General features: G+C 43.4%; 1 protein-coding gene across 2 annotated transcripts in view; it reads left to right on the top strand.

Annotated features, from left to right (window-relative positions):
* BCL9 (BCL9 transcription coactivator) overlaps nt 1-25,475 on the top strand; it is a 116,795-nt gene that overhangs the window by 64,309 nt on the left and 27,011 nt on the right. For both annotated transcript variants that reach the window (XM_036768470.1, XM_036768471.1), the window contains exon 2: nt 24,667-24,809. The gene's annotated coding sequence lies outside the window, so the exon portion shown is untranslated. The remainder of the gene's footprint in view (nt 1-24,666; nt 24,810-25,475) is intronic.

Genomic DNA, 25,475 nt, shown 5'->3' with positions numbered 1-25,475 from the left:
ATGAGATAATATATATCACATATATAGTACTAATATAGATCACATATGTAGTACTAATGATAAAAATTTGCAAAAAAGACCACCATGCAAATAATTGCCGCTTTTCTACCATCATCAGTTGTTAAAAATGTGGTAAAGAAGTCCTATAAAGAAGTTAATTAGATCCTCCCAAGTCAAATCAACCTACATTCTGATGGCTGTTGACTTCAATGCAAAGGTGGAAAAAGGTGAAGATGTATGGAAATGTGTGAGAAAGCATGGTTGAGAAAGAACAAATGAAAAAGGTCAAGGATTTGTATATTACAACAATGCCTCCTAACTGTATCATGAACATTTTCTTAAAAACAAAACAAAAAAGAATTGGCAGTACCAGACAGGCACAATAAAGAATTAAATACGTAAGGTTTTAGCAGACAGGAAAAGGCCTGTATTGATGTGGGAATTATCCCTGAGTCAGCTGTCTGTCTACAGTAAGACCATCAGCTCATTAGAGCTAAGATCCAAATGAGTAAAAAATAAGAGAAAGAATAATAATGAGAAAACGATGGAGTCTACAGTTTGAACAACTTAACTTTAAACTAATTCAGCTTAAAACTGGGAGGTGGATAACAGAAGTGACATTGACACTAAATATAATAATTATATCCAAAAGCTTAACTGGTGCAAATTCATCGCCACAACACGGAGACCAAAAGAATTCTGAGAGCACCTTAGTCAGTAAATATCTGACTTGCTTGCCGAATGGAGAGAGAGGGCTACCAAAGGCAGCACCAGATTAGAATGTAAACTTGTTTGCAAAATCTTACGAAGAAGGATAATGGGCAAGTACGAGCAGGACCGTCTCATAAATGAAGAAAAGCGGTGGATGTTGAAACCAGTTTAAAGGAAGCTTGACACATTATCCAAACACAGAGAATCATCTAAAGGGCATTCAAGGATGAGAATGAAAGAAGCACTATAAACAGACAAAAAACGGAAAAGATTCACAAAATACACGTGAACAAAATATTTTTCTCTATACAGTCAGAGAGAATGCCGAGTGATGGATTGTCTTGTTTGTGGAACAGCCAGGAAGCTAGTGTCATTGGATTGAAGAGTATGGTTGGGGAGTAAGGTGTGAGAAGACTGGAAAGGTAGGAAGGGATAGGTCATGAAGGGCTTTGAATGCCAAGCAAAGCATTTTGCGTCTGCTCCTGGAGGTAATAGGGATCCCCTGGAGTTTATTGAGTAGGGCGTGACATGAGACTTTAAGAAAATCACTTTAGGGGCTAGAGGATGGATTGGAGTAGGGAGAGACTTGAGGCAGGCAGACCTACCAGCAGCTGTTGCAGTAATCAAGGCATGCGGTGATGAGGACCTGCACCAGAGTGGTGGCAGAAAGGGGAGCATTTGAGAAGTGATGCAAAAGGTGAAACTGCCAGTCCTTGGCAACAGCTTTGATATGGGGGTGGGGGTAGTCAGAGATAGTGAGGATGACTGCTACGTCATGAACCAGGAGGACGGTGTTACCCTTTACAATAACAAGGAAGGTAGGGACTGTCTTACCTCACTATTTTTATCTCCAGCACTTAACAGAGTCGCTGGCATATAACAAGCATTTAATAAATACTTTCTCATTCATCATACATTCATTCATTCCTAGTTTTGAGAACATGATGGCGGAAGAAGAATCAGGTGGTGATTAGATCCCTGGGGGCTGAGTTGAATTCATCCTCTATGTCCATTCTGAGTCCATCCCAGGATGACAAGGGATGGGATCCTTCTAAAAGAGACCCTGCAGGTGGCACGGGTCTTCAGCATTTACTCTCTGATTTCCCAGACGCCAGCGTCCCCAGAGTGCCTTGGGTGAACACTGTTAAACTCTCTCTTATTCAGGTTAAACATCCCCAAGTTCCTTCAGCTGATTACCAGTTGATCTTCACCATCCGGAATGGCTTGCTCTGGGCATTCTCAGTGTCTTTCCCCAAAAGTGGCATTTAGAACTGAACTGAATACAGTGCTCCAGATGTACGGAGCATTGTACAGTCAAGACTTTTCCTAGAAGTGGTGCCTCTTTTAAGGCACTCTTAAGATCATGTTAGGTTTCCTGGCTGACATAGACTTGGATTGATCTTGCAGTCCGCTAAAACCCCCAGATCTTTTTCAGATAAAATGCCTCTCCGATCTTGTACTTAGGAAACTGAATTTTGGAAGTGAAGTATAAGTCTTGTCACTTATCCCTCTGTGCATTTTATCTAATGTTCCAGCTTATCAAGATCTTTTGAATCCTGATTCTGCCATCCTGTATGTCAGCTTTCCCTCCCAGCTTTGTGTCATCTGTAAATTTGATAACCATGCCATTTATACTTCTATCCTAGTCATTGATGAAAAACATTAAACACAACAGGCCAAGCAGTTCCTTGGTGTACTGTACTGGAGACTTTCTACCAAATTGACATTGAATCACTGAAACTATGCTTTGTGTCTAACCATTGAACCAGACAAATCTGGTTCAATACAGTTAAATGCACCATCATCTAGCCCACATATTTGCCTTTTTTAGGTCATAACAGCATGAGATATTTTATCAAATGCTTTGCTAACATCAAGGTAAGCAATTTGCAGCATTCCTACGGGAAGTTAGGTAGCATAGTGGATAGAGCACTGGATCTGGAATCAGAAAGACTCATCTTCCTTAGTTCAAGTCTGGCCTCAGACATTTCTAGCTGCGTGACCCTGGGCAAGTCACTTCACCTGTTTGCCTCAGTTTCCTCATCTGTCAAATGAGCTGGAGAAGGAAATGACGAACCACTCTAGTATCTCTGCCAAGAAAACCCGAAATGGGGTCACAGAGAGTCAGACACAGTTGAAAAATGGTTTTACTACAAACAACTTGATCTACCAGGTCAGTAATCCTGTCAACAAATGAACTACCATTACTCTAAGATGGCCTGTTCTTGATGAACCCATCCTGGCTCCTTGAAATCAGTGCTTCTTTTTCTAGATATTCATTAACCATCTTGATATAAATGCATTGTAGAATTTTTCCAGCAATCAAAGGAAAACTCACAGGCCTACAGTTTGCAAACCCCAATATCTTTCCTTTTTTTTGAAAATTAAGGAAACGTCTGCTTTCCGCCCATCTTGTGTATCTCTTGCTTCTATGATCTTTAAAAGTTCACTGACCACGCCTTTGCGGTCATAACTTAGTGCCTAACATGCATTTGGACCTGGTGACTCAAACCCATCAAGGGCATCTTACTATCTTCCTTCTTTTTTTGGCTGTCAGCTTCTTATTAGCAATTTGTGTTCTGTTCTTTCCAGTCCTAAGAAAACAGAAACAAAATAAGCCTTCTCTCAATTGTCTGTTATCATTGCCCTCTATGCGCCGGAAAGGCCCTAACCTCCTCTTTTCCCCCATTGCAAGTAGCAGATCAGGAAATGCTGAGTCCTGACTGTGGCTAAAGGTCCTCAGGGGCAGAAGTCAGGAGAAAGGGTGTCCCAGACTTGGAAGACAGTCTGTGCAGAGGTCTGAAGCAGGAGATTGATAAGTTCCAGGAGCTGCCAGGAGGGAGTTTGGCAGGAATGGAGAATGAAGGAAGGGAAGTAGCATGAAATAAGCTTTGAATGTCAGAGGGTTTTATGTTCGATCCTGGAGTTAATAGTGAACCCCTGGAGTTTGTTGAATGGAAGAGGGAGGTGACATGGTCAGGCCTGTGCTTTGGGAAGATCAGTTTGACAGCTGGGTGGAGGATGGACTAGAGTGGGGAGAGACTTGTGGCAGGGAGAACAACCAACTGATTGGGTCAGCTGGTGGCACCATAGTGCACAGAGCACTGGGCCTGGAATCGAGAAGACCTGAGTTCAAATCCAGCCTCAGACACTTCGTAGTTGTATGACCCTGAGCAAGTCAGTTAATGTCTGTTTGCCTCAGTTTCCTTTTCTCTAAAATGGGGAAAATAACAGCGCGTACCTCCTTGTGTTGTGTAAGGAATCCAGTGAGAAAGTTGCAAAGCGCTTGGCATAGTGCCTGACCTGTGTTGTCATTTGTTATTGCCGTAGTCCAGGCTCATGAGATGAAGAGGGTCTACAGCGGGGTGATGGCATAGGGGGCCATGGACTAGAGATGTTGGGCAAGTAAGCTGGACAGTATCTGACAGCTGGCAGGATAGAGGGGGAGAGAGTGAAGAGTTGAGGATGACGCCTAGGTGACTTGGGAGAAGCATGATGCTCTCCGTGGTGATAAGAAAGCTAGGAACTTGGGAGGAAAGACGATGAGCTGTTTTGAACATTTTGAATTTAAGATTTCTGTGGGACATCCAGTTAGAGTTGTCTAATAGTTGGAGGTGAGAGTCTGGAAGTTGGGAGGGAGGGGAGGCTGGATAAATAGATAGGATCAGAATCATCAGCATTGAGATGATAATTAAATCCACTGGAGCTATTGAGGAGAAGGTCCAGGTCACAGCCTTGGGGGGTGGGGGTGGGGCTAACTAGGGGACTTGAGCTGGATGAAGACCCAGCAAAGGAGACGTAGAGGGAGTGGTCAGCCAGGTAGAGGAGAACCAAGCTAGAGTACTGCATGAGAGAAAAGAATATCCAGGAAGAGAGGGTCAGAGTCTGCAAGGAGGTCAAGAGGACGAGGATTGAGAAAAGACCGTTCGATTTGGCCATTAGGAGATCAGAGGTACCTTGGAGAGGGCAGTTTCAATGCGATGTTGAGATCAGACGCCAGATTGTAGAGAATTAAGAAGAATGAGAGGAAAGGAAGTAGAGGCACTAACTACAGACAATCTTCTCAAGGAGTTTAGCCACAAAGGGGAAGAGGGATACAGGGCTCTAGCTAGTGGACTGATTGAGTGGAGGATGGAAGAGGATGGGAGAGATAAGAGCAGCTTTGTAGGCAATAGGAAGCAGTCAGTAGACAGGGAGACTTTGGAACCATGTTATGAAAGGCATTGAATGCCAGACTGAAGAGTTTTCATTTACTATTAAAGGCAGTAGAGAGGAGAAGATCTTAAGCAGGGAAATGGCATAGTCGCACACATGCTTTAGGAAGATTATTTTGGCTTCTGAGGTTTACTCAGATGCATTAGAAGACGAGAAAGTAGAAAAGAGAATAGCAATTAGGAGGCCATGTTTCTTTCTCTACTCTCCCCCTCACACACACACCCTAGCCCAACTCCGTTCATGTTCCCTCAGTGACCTCATTGATTTGCTTATTAGAGAAAGAAGCTATCTGATAAAGTAATTTGTCCTGAGGGGATGACTACATAAGGATAACAGTTTCATGTGTTACCCATAGTCTCCTCATACCTACATCTAGAGATATTTAGGGTTTGAAAGTACAAGATGAGAGATAATCTTGATTCAAAGGAATGAATCATTAATGGTAGAATTTCAGGGCAGGCTTTTTTAATATTTAAATTTTCTTTTTGATTATGAACTTAACAAACATCAGCATTTCAGCATACAAAGAACTAAAAAGAGGATTGTATATGAAACCATAAAGTTCTGTTATGCACAGTCTTTTCAGAGTGCCTATTAAATTTAGAGAAGCATCGTGATGTAGTGGATAGAGAGCTGGCCTGGGAACCCTGACTGCCAAGTTCAAGGCCCACCTGTGACAAAAAACTAGCCGGGTGGCCGTGGGCAAGTCACTTACACCTCTTACGCTCAAAAAACAAGCACAGGTGAGGCCCGAATGAGATTAAAATGTAACTGGGAAATATTTAACAAAATAAACTAAAATATAATAGGTAATGTTACTATATAGATAATATACATACATAGATCAAGTTGATAAGTGGTTTTCAAGTCCATGTGTGTCCTGAGGGGATCCCTAAGTACCTTTTAGTGGCCCTGTTTCTATTTGGGTTCAACACCATTGCTCCAGGCACCTCTCAGAGTCTGTATAAACCGTACAGATGGTGCTGACTTATAATAGGGAAAAAGTTCCTTCGCCTAGGAAATCACAAACTTTGTTCTAGTCATAGACTAGATAGCCAAGGTTGACCACACAAAAGGAAGCCCAAATAAATTTTCTCTACTCTTTCTGCTAAGCTTGGTCCCTTCTTACTCAGCTGAAGAAAAACAAAAATTAAGATGGTTTTGACAGCCTAAAGTATTTTCTATATCCTTGGGCGCTCTGCTCACAGGAGCAGTCTGTTATTATTAACTTATCTATTATTTTTATCCATATTGAAATTTTGTTGTTATGTTCCACCCCTATGATTTTTCTATGTGGAGAAGTCCCATTGTGGAAACTCCATCCACCTCTGCCAGATAGCAGCTCTATAACTTAAAGTTTTAGAGGATTTGGGGGAGGTACTCGGTGCTTAAGTGACCTGCCCATTTGGCCGACATGTATGAGAGGCAGTACTTGAATGTAGGTCTTCCTGACTCCGGAGGTGGCGCTCTATTATGCCATTTATCGATAATTATAATTAAGGGGCATCATTGCTGTAATCAGCAGTAGCATTAACATCAACAATAGCGGTGTGATATAATGGAGAAAGAATTGAAATTGGAACCCTAAGTCGCAGGGTCAAATCTCCGCAGTCCTGCCTGTGTGTGACCTCAGACGAATCACTTCTTTCTGAGATTTCGTTTTCTCATTTGTAAAGTGAAGGGGATTAGACTAGATGACATTTAAGTCCCTTCCAGCTCCAAGTACCATGAACTTCAACGAAGAAACACCTACCGACTACCTGTTTTATGTGCAGTGCTGGAAATAGAGAAAGTTTATTAGATATTACCCCTGCCCTTATAGCACAGTAACAACTCACATTTACACAATACTTTATGGTTGGGGTTCTTAGCCATTTTTGTGTCATGGATCCTGTGGGAAGTCTAGTGAAACCTACAGACCCCTTCTCAGAATTATGTATTTAGTATTTTGTTATTTTTATTTTTGGGAGGCAATCAGGGAAGTCTAATGAAATCTGCAGACTCCTCAGAATTATGTTTTTTTTTTTAATTTTTATTTTTTTGGAGGCAACCAGAGTTAAATGACTTGCCCAGGGTCATACAGCTAGTAAGTGTCTGAGGCTGGATTTGAACTCAGGTCCTCTTGACTCCAGGGCCAGCTCTGTATCCATTGCACCATCTAGCTGCCCTCAGAATTGTTTTTAAATCCATAAAAACAAAGTACATACGATTATAAAGGAAACCAATAATATGGAAATACAATTATCAAAATGTTTTTAATAAAATAAGCTCACAGACCACCTGCCCCCTTCCCACTGACTAAGAGCCTTTGCTTTATGGTATAAAATAATTAAATACTTTAGTGCATTGATCGTCACTACAACCCTATGAGGTCAGTAGTGTATTATCATTTCTTTTTTGCAATGATGAAACTGAGGCTGAGAGTCCAATATTATATAGAGAGTAAATAAATGACAGAGATAGGACTTGAACCCAGGTCTTTTGGCTGCATGTCCAATACTCTTACCATCACATTTTATTATTCCATGGTACTAAGTGCCAAATAAATGGTATAGATAGTGAATGCTATTGGAATTCAAAAGACAAAGATGCCTAAGGGCCCTGCCTAATGAAGAAGGTGGGTTCTAATTTACACGAAATTGGGGGGTGGGGTGGGAGGGCCATCCAGGGGAGAAGTGATAGGACCACATGGTGTACTGCTAGGTATGTTAGGAAACTAAAGAGTTGCATTCTGGTCCATGTAGCTTCCTAGCTGTGTGACCAGAATCATTTGTGTACTTGGTTTTCTCATCTGCAAAGGGAAGGAGGTTGTATTTGAGAATATTTAAGGACCCTTAGAGCCCTGAAATTCTAGGTGAGGTGGCACATGGTATATTTTATAACAAGTGAGGAGCCATGGAAGGTTCTTGAGGAAATATGATACATGCAAAGCTGTGGTTTAGGAAAATAATTCTTTCAGCCGTGGATGGAATGAGTTGTAGGCTAACTAAGGCTGAGTTCAATCAGATTCAACAGACCTTTATTAAGCAAGCATCTATTCTACAAATGGTACTACACTGAAGACAGACAGGGTGTCTGATTAGGAGATGATTGCAATCGTCCAGCCTTGAGATGATGAAGATCAAGAAGACGGGTGTACCAGAAGTGGGATGGAAAAGAAGGGAGAAATCTGGGAAAAATCAGTAGTATTTGTTGAGTGATTAGACACGGGAAGAAAGGGAGAGGAAACATAAGGGATGATTTTAAGGTTCAGGATTCAGTGACTAGGAGGATGATGGAAACATTGGCAGGATAGATATTGAGTTTAGTCCTGGGTATGTTTAATTTGGATTTATATCAAGACATCTAGATTGAAATGCACAGTAGACAGTTAAGGATACAGAACTAAAAAGCTGAAGCGAGAGGCCAGGGATGGAAATGTTGATTTGGGAATTGTTTGTATAGAGATAATAAGGAAAGCCATGAGAGCAGATGAATTCTCTGAAGAGAGAAAGATCATAGTGAGAAAAGAGCAGAGGACCAAGAATGGAGCCTTGTGCTGAGAACTGTCCACCTTTAGAAGATGGAAGAAGGAATCTGAGCTAATGAAGAAGGCAGAGGAGTGAACAGAAAGGGACAAGGAAAAACAGAACAGTGGAGCATCTTGAAATTGAAGAAAGGAAAGAAATCAAGAAGGAACAGGTGGTCAGCCCTATTGAAGACGTCAGAGAAGTCCAAGAAAAGGAGGATCCAACACCTACCGACTACCTGTTTTATGTGCAGTGCTGGAAATAGAGAAAGTTTATTAGATATTACCCCTGCCCTTATAGCACAGTAACAACTCACATTTACACAATACTTTATGGTTGGGGTTCTTAGCCATTGGCTAAGATTGGAGATCAGATCGCTAACAACTTTGGAGAGAGAAATTTCAGCAGGAGCTAAGCCAAACTCCAGGGAGTTAAGAAGGAAGAGAGTGGTGAGAAATTGGAAGTACTAAGTAGAAAATGTTAGTGGTGAAAATAGAGGTGAGAAATAGAGTGATAATTTGAGGGCAGTAGGGTTCAGGGAATGTTTTCGATATTGGAGTTTTTTGTTTTTTTTTTTACTTTTTAAAGATTTAGGAGACTGGATCATGTTTTTAGGCAGAGGGTAAGAACCCAATAAAGGAGAGATTGAAGATTTAAGAGAGAAGAGAATAATAGATACAGCAAGATCCTAGAGGAGAAAGGAGGAAGAAGGCATCAGGAACACAGGTGGAGGGGTCAGCTTTAGCCATGGAGGGCCACCTTTTCCACTGCGGCAGGAAGAAAGGAGGCCAGAATGGTAAAGGGTGGGAAGACAGAATGGAAAATAAGGGAGCTCATCCTGATGTTCTTGAACTTTTCCATGAAGTGGAAAGTTAGGGAGGGAGGAAGAATGTAAATTTGGAGGTCTGAGGAATGTAGGAAACATTTGGGATAATAATATAAAGAATGATTTGGGGAGTATTGCCGAGCAGTAGTGAGGGCCCGGAATAGATGAGATAGCAAATTAGCCTAGTCAGAGTATTTTGTGTGATTTTGTCCAAGAACACTTAGCTCAGGAATGGAAGCCTAGACAGTTCACTTTATGGCTGACCCAGATTGTGGGTAGTGAGGAATGGCAAGTTAGAAGATTAAGAGTGTCAGGGCAGTGTTCAAGTGAAGGGAGTGAGGGAATCTGGGGTGCTAGAGAATTTAATGTGGATGCAGCTAACGATGGCGTTTAAGTTGGGTAGAGGGTCTAACCAAGACAGAGGGAAGGGGAACACATGAAACAACTGAAGATTATGATGAGGGACACAGAGAAAGCAACAGAAAAGATACAGAGAATGCGTATGTTTGGAGAGTGAAAATTAGGAGCGGCAAAGGAGACAGTAAAAATAGTAGGGATAGAAAGTGCCTACTGTGTGCCAGGCATTGTAGAGTAAAGAATAATCCAAGGTTATTGATAAGGAAGAGTTTAATAATAGGAAGTGATGATGAGGCAGTATGGTATGGTAAAGTGTGGGACATACTCCCTGGAGAGGGAGCAAAGCCATGGTCAGAATGATTGAATGTGTTCAGTGACCACATAAATCCACTTCTTTTCAATGAAAACAAAGTTTAAATTGAAATCAGCAAAAAGTGAGCATCGATTATTTAATACGATATGTACAAAAGACATCACAGTTGAGTTAGCATATTTCCAGTGTGGGCCTGGTCTGCCACTTTTGGTCCAAGCTGGCTCATGACCCAGAGGGGCTGTGCCATCATGCTGCTTGATGCATTTGAACATAGTGTGTATAAAATTGAAATATCTAGTCTTTGAGTGGAAGTTAAAAGGGCTATAATAGCGTGTTATATGTCTCCATGTCATGCAAGATAACAAGCTGATTCTCCCCCCCCAAAAAAACAACCTTGAAATATTTTTAAATTGCAATAATTCCATAGTGATAACCATTTGAAATTTTCAATAATGAAACTTGTCTTACATTTTTTATTGTGACCTTTTTAAAAAAATAGTTGGCATTTAGAAGCCATGGGTATAGTGAAAAAAGGACTGGATTTGGAGTCAGATGACACTGGTTTGAACTCCATTACCTGTGAGACCTTGGATATGCTCGTTTACATTTGAGATCCTATTTCTATACCTGTGTGATGAAGGTAGGTAGCACAGTGGATAGAGTACCCAGCCTGGAGTCAAGACCTGAGTTCAAATGTGGTCTCGGATACTAGCTGTGTAACCCTAGGCAGGTCACTTAATCCTATTTGCCTCAGTTTCCTCATCTGTCAAATGAACTGAAGGATGGGAAACTATTCCAGTGTATCTGTCACAAAAACCCCAAATGGGGTCATGAAGAATCAGACACAACTAAATGACTGAACAACAGTGAGAGGTGGGAGGTAGGATTGGACTAGGTGGTCTCTGAGGTCCATTCCAACTCTTTCTCTATAGTTCTATGGTGCTATGACCTAGATGAGTCCTAAACTTCCTTCTAGAAAGCAACACAGATAAGATCTTATGTAAGGAGAGAAGGGGTAAAGAAGCAGAGTAAGAAAGTTGGGGATGGATGCAAGGAAGGCTTTGAAGAACCAGAATATTTAGGGTATGAGACGTGAGAGGTATGCGAGGAAAATAATGAGAACACATGTCACAGAATTACAGAATTTCAGAGTGAGAGTCTAGTCTGTCCTTAGTTAACAGTTAACTGTAACTGAAGAATTCCCCCTGTAACACACCCAAACAAGTGGTCACCCACAAAAACTTACTTTGTGCCTTACAGAATAAATAAGAAGGATCGGCCTTTGGGGTGTTTACAAAAATAGCATGTGATGAGGTGGTGTTTTTAGAGGGCAGAACATTGAGGATAAGAAGCAAGACCATGAGGTTAGCACGATATAACTATGGCTTTGCATGGGCAAAGAAACAAGGAACATTTGCTCTGCCACCATCTGAGTGTCTCAGTGGCCAGTTACAGTTTGGTTAGTGCTACACAGAGCAGGTATTTGTGGTGACTCCCTAGAATATGCGAGGAGGAAGACCGTAGTAGCAGGACCCAAGGTTCAAGATTCACATCTGAGTGCCGGTGACCTCAGGTGAAGCTACAGAAGGGAGAGATGTGGGAATATTGATTTGTGCCGTACAAAAGAGACAATTACCCCTAAATTTTCCCAGCAGGGATGGAGCTGTAGGGCTCCCATTGACTTTAATGGACTGGTGAGAGTGATGATAGGAAGATTTGTTTCTCCTTCACGTGCAATCTAAAGAAGAAATAATTTCCTGGCTATTTTATTACAGTGTCAGGGCAGCAGCAGCACTATAGTTAAAGCTGAGAGATGCCATTCCAGTCTAACCTCCTATTTTCAGTCATTAATGACTCTCTTGGTGGTATTCCTTTGGGGTTGAAATGTTTCCTTTTGGACTATAGGGAAGTGGATGAATTAGCATGAAACACGGTGTGACCTAGTGGATAGAGTGCCGGACTGTCAGGAGCCTCCTGGCTCTAACATTGGCTAAATTCATCACTTCAATTTGGTTCCGTAGTTTCTTCTTATATAAAATAGGGAGGATAGGATTTCTCATTTAGTACTATTTAGTTATGAATGGCAAAACTATTTTGGCATTCTATTGGTAGATAGAAAATGGAAAAACTACATTGCATTCTATTGGTTACATTAAAAATGTGAGGTAGGAAAAAACAATAGACCTAGGAACTAGAAAGCCTGGCATTTCCTCTCAGCTCTGACACTAGCTAACTGCCTGTGAGACCCAAGGAGAGTCAAGTAACCTTTCTGTGCCTCAATTTGATAGATTCATAGAATTTTTGAGTTTAGATAGTTCAATCTCATTTTTAAAGATGAAAAAACTGAAGGCCAGAGTGGTGACATGATGTTGCTCACAGTTACACTCCTGGTTAGTGGCAGGGCCAGGACTAAAACTGAGCTCTATTGTTTCTAAGGCCAGTTGCATTTCTATATATTATCAATCATCAATTAACATACAATTATTAAGTACCTATGGTGTGCCAGGTACAGTGCTGGGTACTGATCAATAAACATTTACTAATTGCCTACTGTGTGCTGAATATACAAAAAGAGGCAAAACATAGTCTTTGCCCTCAAGCAGCTTACAATCTAATGGAAGGGACAACATATAAACTTATATATACAGACAAGCCATATACAGGATAGATAGGAAATAATTAACAGGAGGAAGACATGAGGATTAAGAGGGAGTGAGAAAGGCTTCTTGTAGAAGATGGACTTTTAGTTGGGACTTGGAGGAAGCCGGGGAAGCCAGGAGGTAGAGATGAGGAAGGAGAACATTCCAGGCATTCCAGCCATTGAAAATACTGAAGGTCATGTCACTGGATCAAAGAGTATGTGTTGGGGAGTAAGATGTGAAAAGACCAGAAAGGTAGGAGGGGGCTAGGTTATGAAGGGCTTTGAATGCCTAACAGGAGATGTATTTAATCACAGCATTGTTAAGGAATCACTGGAGTTTATTGATTAGGGGGTGATATAGTCAGACATATGCTTTATGAGTCACTCTAGGGGTTGAATGAAGGATAGACTGGAGTGGGGAGAGACTTGGGGTGACAGCTGTTTCAATAATCCAAGCATGAAGTGATGAGGGCCTGTACTACAGTGGTGGCAGGGCAAGAGGAGAAGGGGGAGTATTGGAGAGGTGTTAAAAAGGAGGAATTGACAAGCCTTGGCAATAAATTAGATATGCAGGGTGAGAGATAGTGAGAAATGGAGGCTGTGAGCCTGAGGGACTGAGAAGAGGGTGGTACTCCCAATAGGAAGGTAGAGGGTGGGATGGGAGGAAGAAGGGTTTAGGGGGAGGTGGTGCAGTGGATAGAGCACTGTGCCTGGAGTCAGGAAGACCTGAGTTCAAATCCAGCCTCAAACACTTAGTGGCTATGTGACTGCAAGCAAGTCACTGAACCCTGTTTGCCTCAATTTCCTCATCTGTAAAATGAGCTGGACGAGGAAATGGCACACCATTCCAGTATCTCTGCCAAGAAAACTCCAAATGGGGTCACAAAGAGTCAGACATGACTGAAATGACTGAACATTACATAATGAGCTCCATTTCGGACAAACTGAGTGTAAGAGGTCTACTGGACGTCCAGCTTGAGATGTCCAAAAGGCAGCTGGAGGTGCGAGATTGAAGGTCAGCAGAGAGCTTGGCAGGGCAGGAAAGGGAGATGTGAGAATCATCGGCACAGAGATTGTAATTAAATTCATGCGAGCTGATGAGGTCATCAAGTGAAGTCATGTAGAGAGAGAAGAGAAAAGGGTTTGGAGTGTTCCAAGTAAAAAACAAAATAGCCCAGTTTATCAAAGGAAAATGAGTCTGTCTGTCTCTCCATTTTATGTGTGTTGTGTGTGTACATATATGCATATATCTGTGCACTTTAAAATATATACAAGACACATACATAGGCATTGGGGATCCAGAGATAAAAATGAAATGGTCCCTGCCCTCAAGGAGCTTACCTTCTAATGGAGGAGACAACAGGCTCTTATAGAGGAAGGGACAAATATACATAAAGCAAACACGAGGGGAGCAGGAAAGACTGTGCAGAAATGTGGTGGTTCTTGAGCTGAGATCTGAAGGTGAACAAGGCTTCCAGAGGTGAAAGTTGAAGGTAGAGTGTGTATCATGTATGGAGCACAACCAGTGCAGGGGCGCAGAGATGGGGGACAGATTGCCTTGTGAGAGGAAAAGCAAGAAGGGCAGTGGGGCTGGACCACAGAGTGTATGGAAAGGAATGATGTGGAAGCTGGGGCCAGACTGTGAAGAGATTTAAAGGCCACACAGGTGAGTTTAGATTTGATTATAGAAATAAATGGCGAGCCACCAGAGTTCATTCTGGAAGGCCATGACACCGACAGATTTAGGAAAATCATTTTGGTGGCTGTGTGGTGGATGGATGGGAGGGGGGAGGCCAGTTACGAGGCTGCTGCAGTATTCTAGGTGAGTAGGGGTAGAGGCTTGAACTAGGATGGTGAATGTGTAGGTGGAGAGATGGGGATGAGAGAGAGAGAGAGAGAGAGAGAGAGAGAGAGAGAGAGAGTGTGTGTGTGTGTGTGTGTGTGTGTAACATATATCGGAGAAGGAAATCGCAAACCACTCTAGTATCTTTGTCAAAAAAACCCCAAATGAGATCACAAAGAGTCAGATATGACCAAAACAACTCAACAACACCATGGCATATGTACATTAGAATATAAATAGATGTGTGTGTGTATATATGTGTGTGTGTGTGTGTACATATCTCTTTATACAGTCACACACACATATGTGTGTGTATGACATTGCAGAGGAAGACAGGACAAGATTTGGCTCCTAATTGGATATGTCGGGAGAAGGAAAGTAAGGCATTAAGGATTACCTCAGGGTTGCAAACTTAGTGACTAGAGGATGGTGGTATCCTCAACAGGAACAGAGACATTTGGAAATAGGTTGGGTATTCTTCTTTATTTTTTGAGGGAGGAAGGAGATATCAAGTTCTATTTTGAAAATGCTGAGTTTGAGGTACCTAAGGGACATAGACTTTAAAAATGTCTTAGAGGCAGTTGCTAAGGCAGTATAGGAGCTCAGGAAAGAGTCTGTGGCTGGATATACATACATACATACACACATACACACAACTACACATACATACATACACATGAGTTATCTTGGAGTTAAACTGAATTAAGATGATAATTTAGTTGATGAGGTCCCTGGGTGAGAGAGGATAGGGAAAAATGAGACATGGGCCCAGGACAGAGCCACAACATCCACCTTCAATTAAGGGGTATGGTAAAGGATGGTGATCTAGCATAGAATGAGAAGGATCAATTAGATAGGGAGGAAGAGAACTAAGAGACATATGCTTACCAAATTTGTATTTATCACAAAGCTAGGAGGGAAAGCTAATAAGTTGGATGCCAAAGTTGGTATTCAAAACAATTTCAACAAGCTAGAATCCAATAAAAATAAAATCTAATAAGATGCAATATAATAGGAATAAATATAAAGTCGTCCATGTGAGTTAAAAAAAAAATCCTCTCCGTAAAGTAGAGGCTGAGAGGAATGTGACAACAATTTGTATGAGAAAAATACTCCAGAGTTTTAGTGCACTGCAAAACTCAATATAAGTGAACAGTGTGATATGGCAGCCCCAAAGCCCCTAACGTATTCATAGAAGCAGAGTATCCAGAACAATGGAAGTTACAATGGTGGTGTACTCTTTCCTGGTTAGGGTTCATCCAGAGGCATTGGGTTCAGGTCTGGGCTCCCCCATTTAGAAAGGACATTGGAAAGCTAGAGTTCGTTCAGAAGAAGACACCCAGGACAGTGGAGAGACTCAGAGCATACCGTATGAAGACTGGTCAAAAGATCCAGGATTGTTTAGGCTGGAGATGGGAAGCCTGGGGTGAGGTTGGGGCAGGAGCGACATATCAGGTGTTTGGAGAGATGTCTTGGCGAATGAAGTTTGATTAGACTTGGCAGAAGTAGGAACAATAGATGGAAGTTAGAGAGAGAGGCAGATTTCAGCTCGATAGGAAGGAAAACACTCTAGTAATTAGAGCATCCCAAACTGGAAAAGGCAAAGCTCCCAGATTTAAAGGGCATCCTGACAGCACTTGACCAAACTGCAGCCACCTCGAAACAGCAGGGCTGAGTAGCTAGTTACCAAGACTCATTAGTTAAAATAGGAAGTTGTCAAACGACACCCTCACATCCCATGTGATTTCCTTTCTGGTTTTTGCTTCTCTGCCCAGAAACCTAGTTGTCAAAATTGCTAAGGATGGCTCTGTCATAGGGTAACTGAGTGAGTTCCCTACACTGGAGATCTTAAAGTAAGGGGCATTATGATTATTTGTTAATGATGGTGGGGTTCTTTGGGGGGGGAGTTGGGTTAGGTGATTTTAGAGGTTCCTTCCAGCTCTCACTTAAACTTCTAGAATCTAGGTTAGATAAGGCTTTTCAAGAATTGAGGGTACAAGACAATCTTGAGGAAGTGAGGATGGTGGCTTATAACAATCATAATCCTAATTTATATGGTGTTTTAAAGTTTAACTCACCTAATTTTATTAGAAAGTAGTCATGCAGAGCTTTCAGAGGGTAAAGAAGTTTCTATGAGGGTGTCTTCCCAGGAAAGAAAAGTCGTTGCATCTTAAAGAAACTGAGTTTATGTTACCCATGCATAACTCTCATTCCTTGCTATTATGATGAACAAATTTGGGAAAGTAAAACTCAAACATCTGCCCCCTAATATAAAAGCCCCCCACTTTCAGTTTCCTTTTGAGTGTTGTCTTCCCTCATTAGATCATAAGCTCCTTGAGGGCAGGACTCTTTTTTTTTTTAATTGTATTAGTATCCCATTACTTAGCATAGTGCCTGGCATGTGGGAGGAGCTTAATAAATGTTTATTGACTTTTAAAAGCACCATTTAACAGTATGCTATTTAGTTGGTTTTTTTTAAGAGTAGTGTTCTTATCTTAGAATATATATGTGTGTGTATGTGTGTATATATATAGAAGCTGCTTGAAAGCCAGTTTTTTCTTAATATATTTTAATGAGTTCAGTGTTTTTGTTGATGATGTTTTTATATTCACAATGTGCTAGGCACTATACAGTAGAATATAGAACCCTCAAGTTTGACTGCGGGGCATAGAAGTGAGACAATCCAGGGGTGAGAGACTAATGAAACTAGCAAGGCCATTTAATAAAGTATATTATCATTCAAAATGCCACATCAGTTCCATGTGCCATGGAGATAAATTAGCATTGCTATGGGAACTTTAACCTTTAAATTTCCTGGCTTTTCCCATGCTTAAATTCCCAACATTATTGTTCCTTTTGCCACGGTGTCGCATATTTAATATTCATTTAAGTTTTCTTTCTGGTTCAGTAAATAATGCTGAACTTTGACTCATTTGGTTGAATAGGGTTTAAGGTTAGTTACAGCTAGGGAGAGCATCAAGATATTTTATATATCTATACATAAACATACATACCCGTTATTGTTATAATGAGTTTGTTCTTGGGCGTGCAGGGCAGAGGTGAGGGGTGCCTGAAACCTATTTTGGAATTGGCCATTTATTATGAAAACAATTTATATACCCTTCCCACTACCTGAAATGGCAATCCAGAATTTTTATTGGATAGTCTTGGATTTGGTTGTCTTTTCTGTTGCTGCTACTTGACAGTCTCTCCTTGGTTACAGAGGTCCTTGGCTATCCTATAATTCAATTCAGTGAAAACCTTTCATCTTACTTATTTCTATTCTTGTTTACAATTTAGAATATTTTCTTTGACACTCATTCATTTAATGCTGTTTGTAATCACTACCCCCTTTTCCTCCCTAGTCCTCATATAACCATAGTAATAATACAAACCAAAAAGAATGAAATCTTGCTTTGTTAACTAGAAGAGATGTGGTACTGTTCGTCACAGAATCAAAATGGGGGAGACACGGTCTAGAAACTTAAATGACTAGTTTGAGTTTTAAATGGATTTCCAGAGCAGCAAATAAGCTTTAGCATTTAGCACTCGTTATTTCTATAAGTTGTTGTTTTCTAATAGTCTTCAGTCATTCTTTCATATACTGCTATAATGTGGTTTAGTGTGATTATTCTAATTTACATATAGGGAAACTAATATATGGAGTTGCTAAAAGATATTCCCAAAGCCACAAGCCATAAGGTTTCTTTAGCTTGTTTGGCCCCTGTTCATCTCCACAAGGAGGATAATAAGAATTCAATTCAATAAATTGTAAGCCAAGCACTGTGCTACGTGCTGGGTCTACAAATAAGAAAGACCGTCCCTACCCTCAAGGAACTCACAATTTAGTGGTTGTGATAAAATCTAATAAGAAGCATGTTGTAATATATATAGTCTCTTATATTGGGGGGTGGTGTATGTACATCTATATATGCATATATATATATACGCATATATGATACATTAGCCATTATTATCATATTTGGCTTTGAGACAGAAATGGCATGTATCTTTACCCTCATTTTACAGATGAGAAAATTCAGCTCAGTGAGTGTAAGTGACTCACCCCAGTGAAGCAAGAACTTGAAACCGAGTTTCCTCAAAGTCTAGTGTTCTTTCTACTGGGTCTCTAATATTCCACATCCACCTGAGCTGGAGAATCATTTTGGTCAGTGAATTGAGTTGCAAAGAATGGATAAAATAGCAAGCTTTTAGGGTTTGCAAACGACTTTACATATATTATCTCAGTAGATCTCAACAACCCTGGACGGTAGGGGCTATTATTTATTATCCCCATTTTATTGCTGAAGAAACTGAGGCTGACTGATTAGGTGGCTCACCCTATTTAAGGGGCTGGGGGGGTTTATGACCTCCTAATTCCAAGTTCGCAGCTTCATCCACCAAGCCCATCAAGCTATATCTCAGGAGGTGAGTTAGAGAGTTCTATTTTGTGTGGCTGGAGTAGTCGACCTAGTTTTAGAGGAGAGTATGCAGTTGGAGATAGGAATTTGGAAGACCCGGTTCCAAGCCAGGCTCTGCCATTCACAAGCTGTTTGACCTTGGACGAGTCACTATACCTAGGAGCCTCGGTCGGTGTAGAGAGCTCTGGACTTGGGAGTTTAAATCCAACCTCTGACAATCACTTAGCCTGTGGGCAATATCTCTCTGCCTCTGTTTTCCTTCTCTGTAAAGTGGAGCTAATAATAGCCCCACCCTCCCTCCCAGGAGGCTAAAGTGAGGTAATATTTGTAAAGCACTTTGCAAACCACTGCCTATTATTACACCTCGGCGGTAAAATGAGATATTTGCAACTCTCTACCCTAGAAAGGTGGTATGAGGTTCAAATGAAAAGAAAATGTAAGTTAAAATGATGTATCCATGCAAGCTGCTAGTGATTTTTTTAAAAGCATCTTCATAGCAGGGATGAATTAGCCTTGGGTTTAGAAGGGGGTCTGGACTCTCTCTCTCTCTCTCTCTCTCTCTCTCTCTCTCTCTCTCTCTCTCTCTCTCTCTCTCTCTCTCTCCCACTGACTCATTGACTCATTGTATGACTTTCAGCAACATGTTCTCTCCATGATGCCTTCATTTCTCCATTTGGGGGAAAGAAAAAAAAAAGCATAATCGCCCGGGCCACCCACCTACTTCACAGGGATGACTGTGCTTTGAGCCGTCAGAAGAAAGGTGCTCTGAACAGCCAGAGTAGTAATACTATAATAATAGCCATGGGCCTGGAGCAATTGAGGATTCTGGGGAGAGGCACCATGTGGCCACTCTGATCTGGTTCAGACTGGGGCCGGGCTCCAGTTGGAGGAAACTGATCACCTACCTGCGGGCATGGCACGGGATGGAGGGGGGAACACCTTGACAATTACCTGATTGAGGGGGTGGTTCCTCCGGGAGAGCGCAGCCCCGGGGGAGGGGAGCACGGGGTGGGTGTGTGAGGGGCGGGGGGACCGCGAGGGGCTCTGCAGAGTCCCGGAGGGATAGGGAGACAGAGGGTGGACTGGGGGCAGGAGGGGAGAGAGCCCGAACCCAGGGGGCGCGGGGAGGAGACGGAGGGGCTGGCCCCGTCCCCTTTCCGCCAAAGACGGCTCAATTCCACACTCCCTCTCCCCCCTCTGATTCTCGAGGCTCCCACACCACTTTCCACTTCTCAGGCCCCACGGTCAAGTGCCTGGGGGAGGGAGAAAGGTGGGGGTTGGGAGGAGAGGAACCTCCGCCCAGCCAGAGCCCCGCCACCCCAGTTGGAAACCGGGATTAAGCGGGAGGTGTTGAGGCGGGATTTTGGGGGGGGGAGGGTGTCTGCCCCTTTAAGGAAGGGGGAGTGGGAGTCACCCTGATGGGGGTGACGAACAGGGGCGGGGATCCTCTGGGCGGGGTTATGTAAATGAAGAGGGAATGACGGAGATGGGAGGTTCCATAGTAAAATGGTGGCGGGGAGGGGGAAGGGAGTCCAGGAGGCGGAGCTATTCGGGAGGCGGGGAGCCAGAGAGGGGCGGGGACTATCTGAAAGGGGGGGCGGGAAAAGGGAGAGGGAGGGAGGAAGCGGATGGGTTGGTACCATTGCACGGCTTGGGTGGGGGTGTCAGGGGAAGGAGACATTCCTTTGGTGCCAGCCTTCCTGGGCAGCGGGGCTGGGAAGGGGGCTAGGAGTGCCAGGCGTGGAAGGAGCAGGGCTGTCCCCCTTTTCCTTAGCCTGGCGGGAGAAAGGGAGAAGGTAGAGACAGATCCCCTCCCGCCCCCCAGCACCCCCTCCCGTCGCCTTGGGCGGGGCGGGCGGCCGGCGGGAGGGAGGGCGGTGGTGGAGGAGGAGCAGGGGGAGGGCGAAGGGGAGGGGGAAGGGGCGGTACCACACGAGGGGGAGCCGGAAAGGGGGAGGTGCCGGCGGACAATGGAGTCTATGTGTGCCTGCGGGAGTGGGACGGCTCCGCCGCCGCCGGGGGGAGACGCTGCGCCGCCGCCGCCGCCGCCGCCGCTGCCGCCGGCCCCGGCCCCGGCCCCCCGGGGCTGAGAGCGGCTGCCGATCGTCGACCCCCGCCCCCATTCCTCCCCGCCTCCCCCTCCCCTCCTGGGTGTCGGGGTAAGTGGCAGGGCCGGGGAGGGGGAGGGGCGGGGGAGGGGAAGAGCCCGGGAGTGGGGGAAGGTCCGCGTGTTCTGGAGCCGGCTCCGGGGAGGGCACTGCCAAGGGGGAGTTCAACTACTGCGAGAAGCCTCGGGGGGCGCGGGAGGGGGCGGGGTCGGAGGGGGGAGCCGGTGGCCACGGACCGGGCTCCGGCGCACTTGGGGGGGCGGGGGTCCGCAGGCGGGGCGGGGGGCTCCGGAATGTGCCGCGTTGGGGGAGGGAGTCCTAGGGGAGGTCGGCTGTGGAATGAAGGGAGTAGAGAGGCCGGCCCCCGGGGGCTCCTCGGGACGTAGGGCCACCGTTCCCGGGGGTCTCGGATGGAGGCACGAGACCCAGACTCAGGGGAGCGAGCGCTTGGGAAGCCAATGGCCCCAGCAGGTGAGTTGGTGGGTTTGGGTCAGGGAATCCCAGCCAACTCAAGTCCTTGAGAGGCCAAGTCTCCTTTGGCAGTCATGGGGAAGTGGGCGTAAGTGCGGACCCCATTGGTTGGGGGGTGTCACAGGCGGGGAACGGCAGAGTAAGGTTAAAGGAGAACGTAGGGACCCAGAGAGGCCTGGACCATCCGGGGATGGCATCACTGGATGCCCTCCCAGCGGCACTACCAACGTGCATAGACGGGACCGGACTGCCTTCAGAGGGCTTAGTGTCTGAAGGGAAGCGGAGAAAGGTGAGCCTAAGGATGCTGGGGAAGAGGAGGTCGGGATGGTTATCAGACGAGAAGGAAAACCCCTAATGTCTTGGGCTATCAGCAAGTTATCGAGCATTTTTGTTAGAGCCCTGCTGTGTGCCAACCAAAGGCAAAACAGCCCCTGCCGTCAAGGAGCTGTTCAGATGGGGCAAATGATTTGCCCAATTAGAGGAAACTCAGAGATGGGTAGATTTTTTTTGGAAAAATGTTCAGATTTGAGGGAAATAGAGAACCTGAAATGGCCTCATAAATGCCATAGTGATTCTTGGGTGCATAGGTGAAAGACTATTACCTGTTTCTATGATAATATTAATGCCTTGTGAATCATCTTGTAGTGTCTTGCCTGTAGCGAGGCATTCAGTAACTGTTGAATGAGATGGTCCCAGCAAGAAAACATTTGTCCTGGGGCATTGGTTTGGGCTCTTGTTCAGTGATTATGTGATGGCAAAAGGGCACTAAATAGGAGGAAAATATGTAGAGAACCATGTGGTTGTTGGTGGATAACCATTGTGATTATGGGAACAAGAACTAGTCAGAATTGAACTAAATGCCACTGGGAAGTTGTGAGAGAAGATGAGTGAATTTAAGTTCTGAATCCCAGGTGAAAAACTCAGAAAGGGGTCCTTATGCTTTTTTTTTAAAAGACACATAGAGTGTCAAGGACAGAAATGGAGTTATAAAGGAAGTGCATTGTTAAATGAAAGAAGAATGCTTTGAGGACATCTTGTTTATAATTTGGTCCAGTGGAGGCCGAAGGTGACCTTCATGAGCTTTAAGAAGTAGGAAGAGAGTGTCAGGCCAAGTGGAAGGATGCCTGATAATATTGGGTCTGAGATGATAGTCTGGAGCCAAGGTGTCAGCCTCAAATGAAAATGAATCCGTGTGGGCTTCACAGTGACTAAGAAGACCACAAACTGGCATTATCTTTGTTCTATCGTATTTTTGTTTATTTTGTTAAATTTATTTTCCAGTTACATTTAAATCTGGTTCTTTGTTAGGGAGTTTGAGGGCTGCAGGGTGGAGAGTTTGATCCTTGTTATTATAAAGGAATGGAGGGGAGGAAAAATGGACAATATACAGTGTGTAAATTGATTGACTAAACCCTGAAGCTTGGTGTCCTCTTTGTATAAAGCAGCAAAGAATATACATTTTATATTTCTTACTAACCTTGGAGTCTCAGCTGAAAATGGTGAAAATAAGATTTCCATTTAAAGTGACATTTGCTTTATTTGAGCGTTCCCCTGCCCATCCCTGACTTCTGTGGACATGGCAATTCCAATGAAATTGAATGTAAAGGCAAATTTGTTTTCCATTTGTTGGGCTATGGTTGTTTTTTTGGTGCAGCAGAGTCCACAAACACCATACTATAAGCTGCTCAGTATAGGCTTTAGAGCTTTGGACTTAAGATCAAGATGTCAGCTCTGCCATTGACTTGCTTAACCAATAAATCACTTCATTGCCCAGTTTTCCATTTTTGAAATGTAACACCCATGTGCCTTCTCTGCTTGGGTCTCGGTAGTCAACAAATGAATATCTATCTGTGAAATCTTTCAAGGCCTTTGAGGAAGAATTAAGGTGGCCTAACCTTTTTCTCATCACTAATAATAGTAATAATCAATCAGTAACATTAAGTACCTGGCAATGTTAAACATAATAATAATACCTGACATTTATATAGCTCTTCACACAGATGATCTCATTTGAGTCCCTTGACACCTGGGTGAGGTAGTTAGTATTCAGTTCCACAAACTTTTTTAAGAGTGTGTTTTGTGCTAGGTCCTAGGGATACGAAGACAAAAGAAATCCTTCTCCATAGGTATACAGATGAGTAAATAAAAAATATTTGCAGAGTAATTTTTTGGAAGGGGATCATCTTAACAACTGAAGGGATCATAGAGGAAAAGTGGCTCTTACTGCCCCCATTTTTCAGATAAGGAAACTGAAGGTTAGAAAGATTAAAGGAAGAGTGCACAGCTACCAAGTGTCAGAGGAAAGATTGGAACCCAGGTCCTCCCGATTCCAAACCCAGCACTCACTTCTTTACAACCCACCTAACCCACCTACCTTTCAGGGGCAGAACAGATTCAACTTTGGAGCAATTATCATGGCAAGTGGGGGCAGAGAAAGAAGAGTGATGCTATATACCATGATCAGTGAAGAGATTTGAAAAATTGCCCTTAAGACCGTAAGGCCCAAACCTCTTATCCAGCTGTGGTGCCATGTGGAAGCAGTGTTTGGGTCTATATTTTATTATTTATATGTCCTTTCCATATTGGAAATGTGGCCCCTCTACCTATTCAGTGGTAATAGCAGTGACTGCTGTAGGTGGCAGTAGAATTGCTGGGAAGGCTCATCCAGATTAGAAACAGTACGTTTGTGTCCTCATACCTGAATTTCATTCATCCCCTCTAAAATGATAATGGTGGAAGAGCACGCTCGTCTTAACTTAATGCCTGTGTACCCATGATGATAGGGGAGACATAAATACAGTCTAGTCTCGCTTATTCATAGGCTGTTTTGTAGTTTGAATCATTCAAGCACCCGACTGCCCCTTTCCTCCCTCCTGTACATTTTGGGGCACACAAGAGAAGGAAATGAGAAAGGCAGCTTTGCTAAGTATGTTGAGGGAGTGTTGTAACTTTATAACAAGGCTTTTGTATTATCCGTATGTTTTTGTTTTCTGTATTCTGTTTGTCCTCAGTTATCAAAAATTTCCCAAGAGGGTCTCGATAGTTGGCTTTGTTGCCTGCCCCTTCGTATCTTGATTTTTGGTGGTTTCTCCTCATTCTTTATGACCCGACTCGCTCATCTGTACAGATGCAGGGCTTGTTCCCTTTGCCAAATATTGATTTGATCGGGTAGCCGAGCGATGGGAAGAGGGTTATCTTCTGTACCAGCCCAGATTAGGACTTGAAATTTTGCTTTCTTTTGTTCCTTGTAGTTCTGGCCCATTGACTTTAAAGTGTGACTAGCTGGTGTATTTCTAATCGACTTGCCTGGCCTCCTTGAAGGAGGCCGAGATCATCCTGGAAGGATCTTCAGTTTTCCAATGTGGGGCAAGAAGCAGGCTGAAAGCCTTTGAAGGTAAGGCACCAGAGACCTACCTTTAAAATTGGGGGTTCAGTGGGGGAAGTGCTGCGTGTTGTTGCTTTAAATTAAACATTTTTTCCATTATAGCTTCTGATGTAAACTGAGTTGGTTTGCTCCACAGTGAACATATTGCTGGAGGCAGAGTGTCTGTAGTATACTGCAAGTGGAAAATACGTCAGCAAGAATGGACATTATACCATTCATGTGGCCAGGATCATAGCTTTGGATGGAGCTGGAAGAGATCTTAGTCCAACTTCATTTTACAGAGGGGGAGACTGGGGGCTAGGAGATTAAATGACTTGCCTAAGGTTACATATCTGGTATAGGATGAAAGCTGGATTTGAACTCAGGCCCTCCGATTCACATCCAGCATTCTTTCCGTTGCTCTACGCTGTAGGAGAAGGATTGTAGCTTTCATGGGTTGATAGAGGGATACATAGGTTCTAGGAAGAAGAGCAGATTGGGGCTGCATAACTGCATCTAGATGTGGAGTAAATGTAGTAGTATGATTTACTTTGTATAATTCTATCCTAAACCATGAGAGTTAAAATTTATTTAGTAACAACGTTAAGTCTGTTTTCTTATAAAGTATCTGCAGTCCGTCCCCGTCCTCCCCCCGCCCCCTCCGCCATGAGCACAGAACATTTATTTCATCTAGTA

The sequence above is a fragment of the Trichosurus vulpecula genome, chromosome 7, assembly GCF_011100635.1.
Source record: "Trichosurus vulpecula isolate mTriVul1 chromosome 7, mTriVul1.pri, whole genome shotgun sequence".
NCBI lineage: Eukaryota > Metazoa > Chordata > Mammalia > Diprotodontia > Phalangeridae > Trichosurus > Trichosurus vulpecula.
The sequence above is the reverse complement of the archived record's forward strand: the minus strand, read 5'-3'. Positions and strand labels throughout refer to the sequence as shown.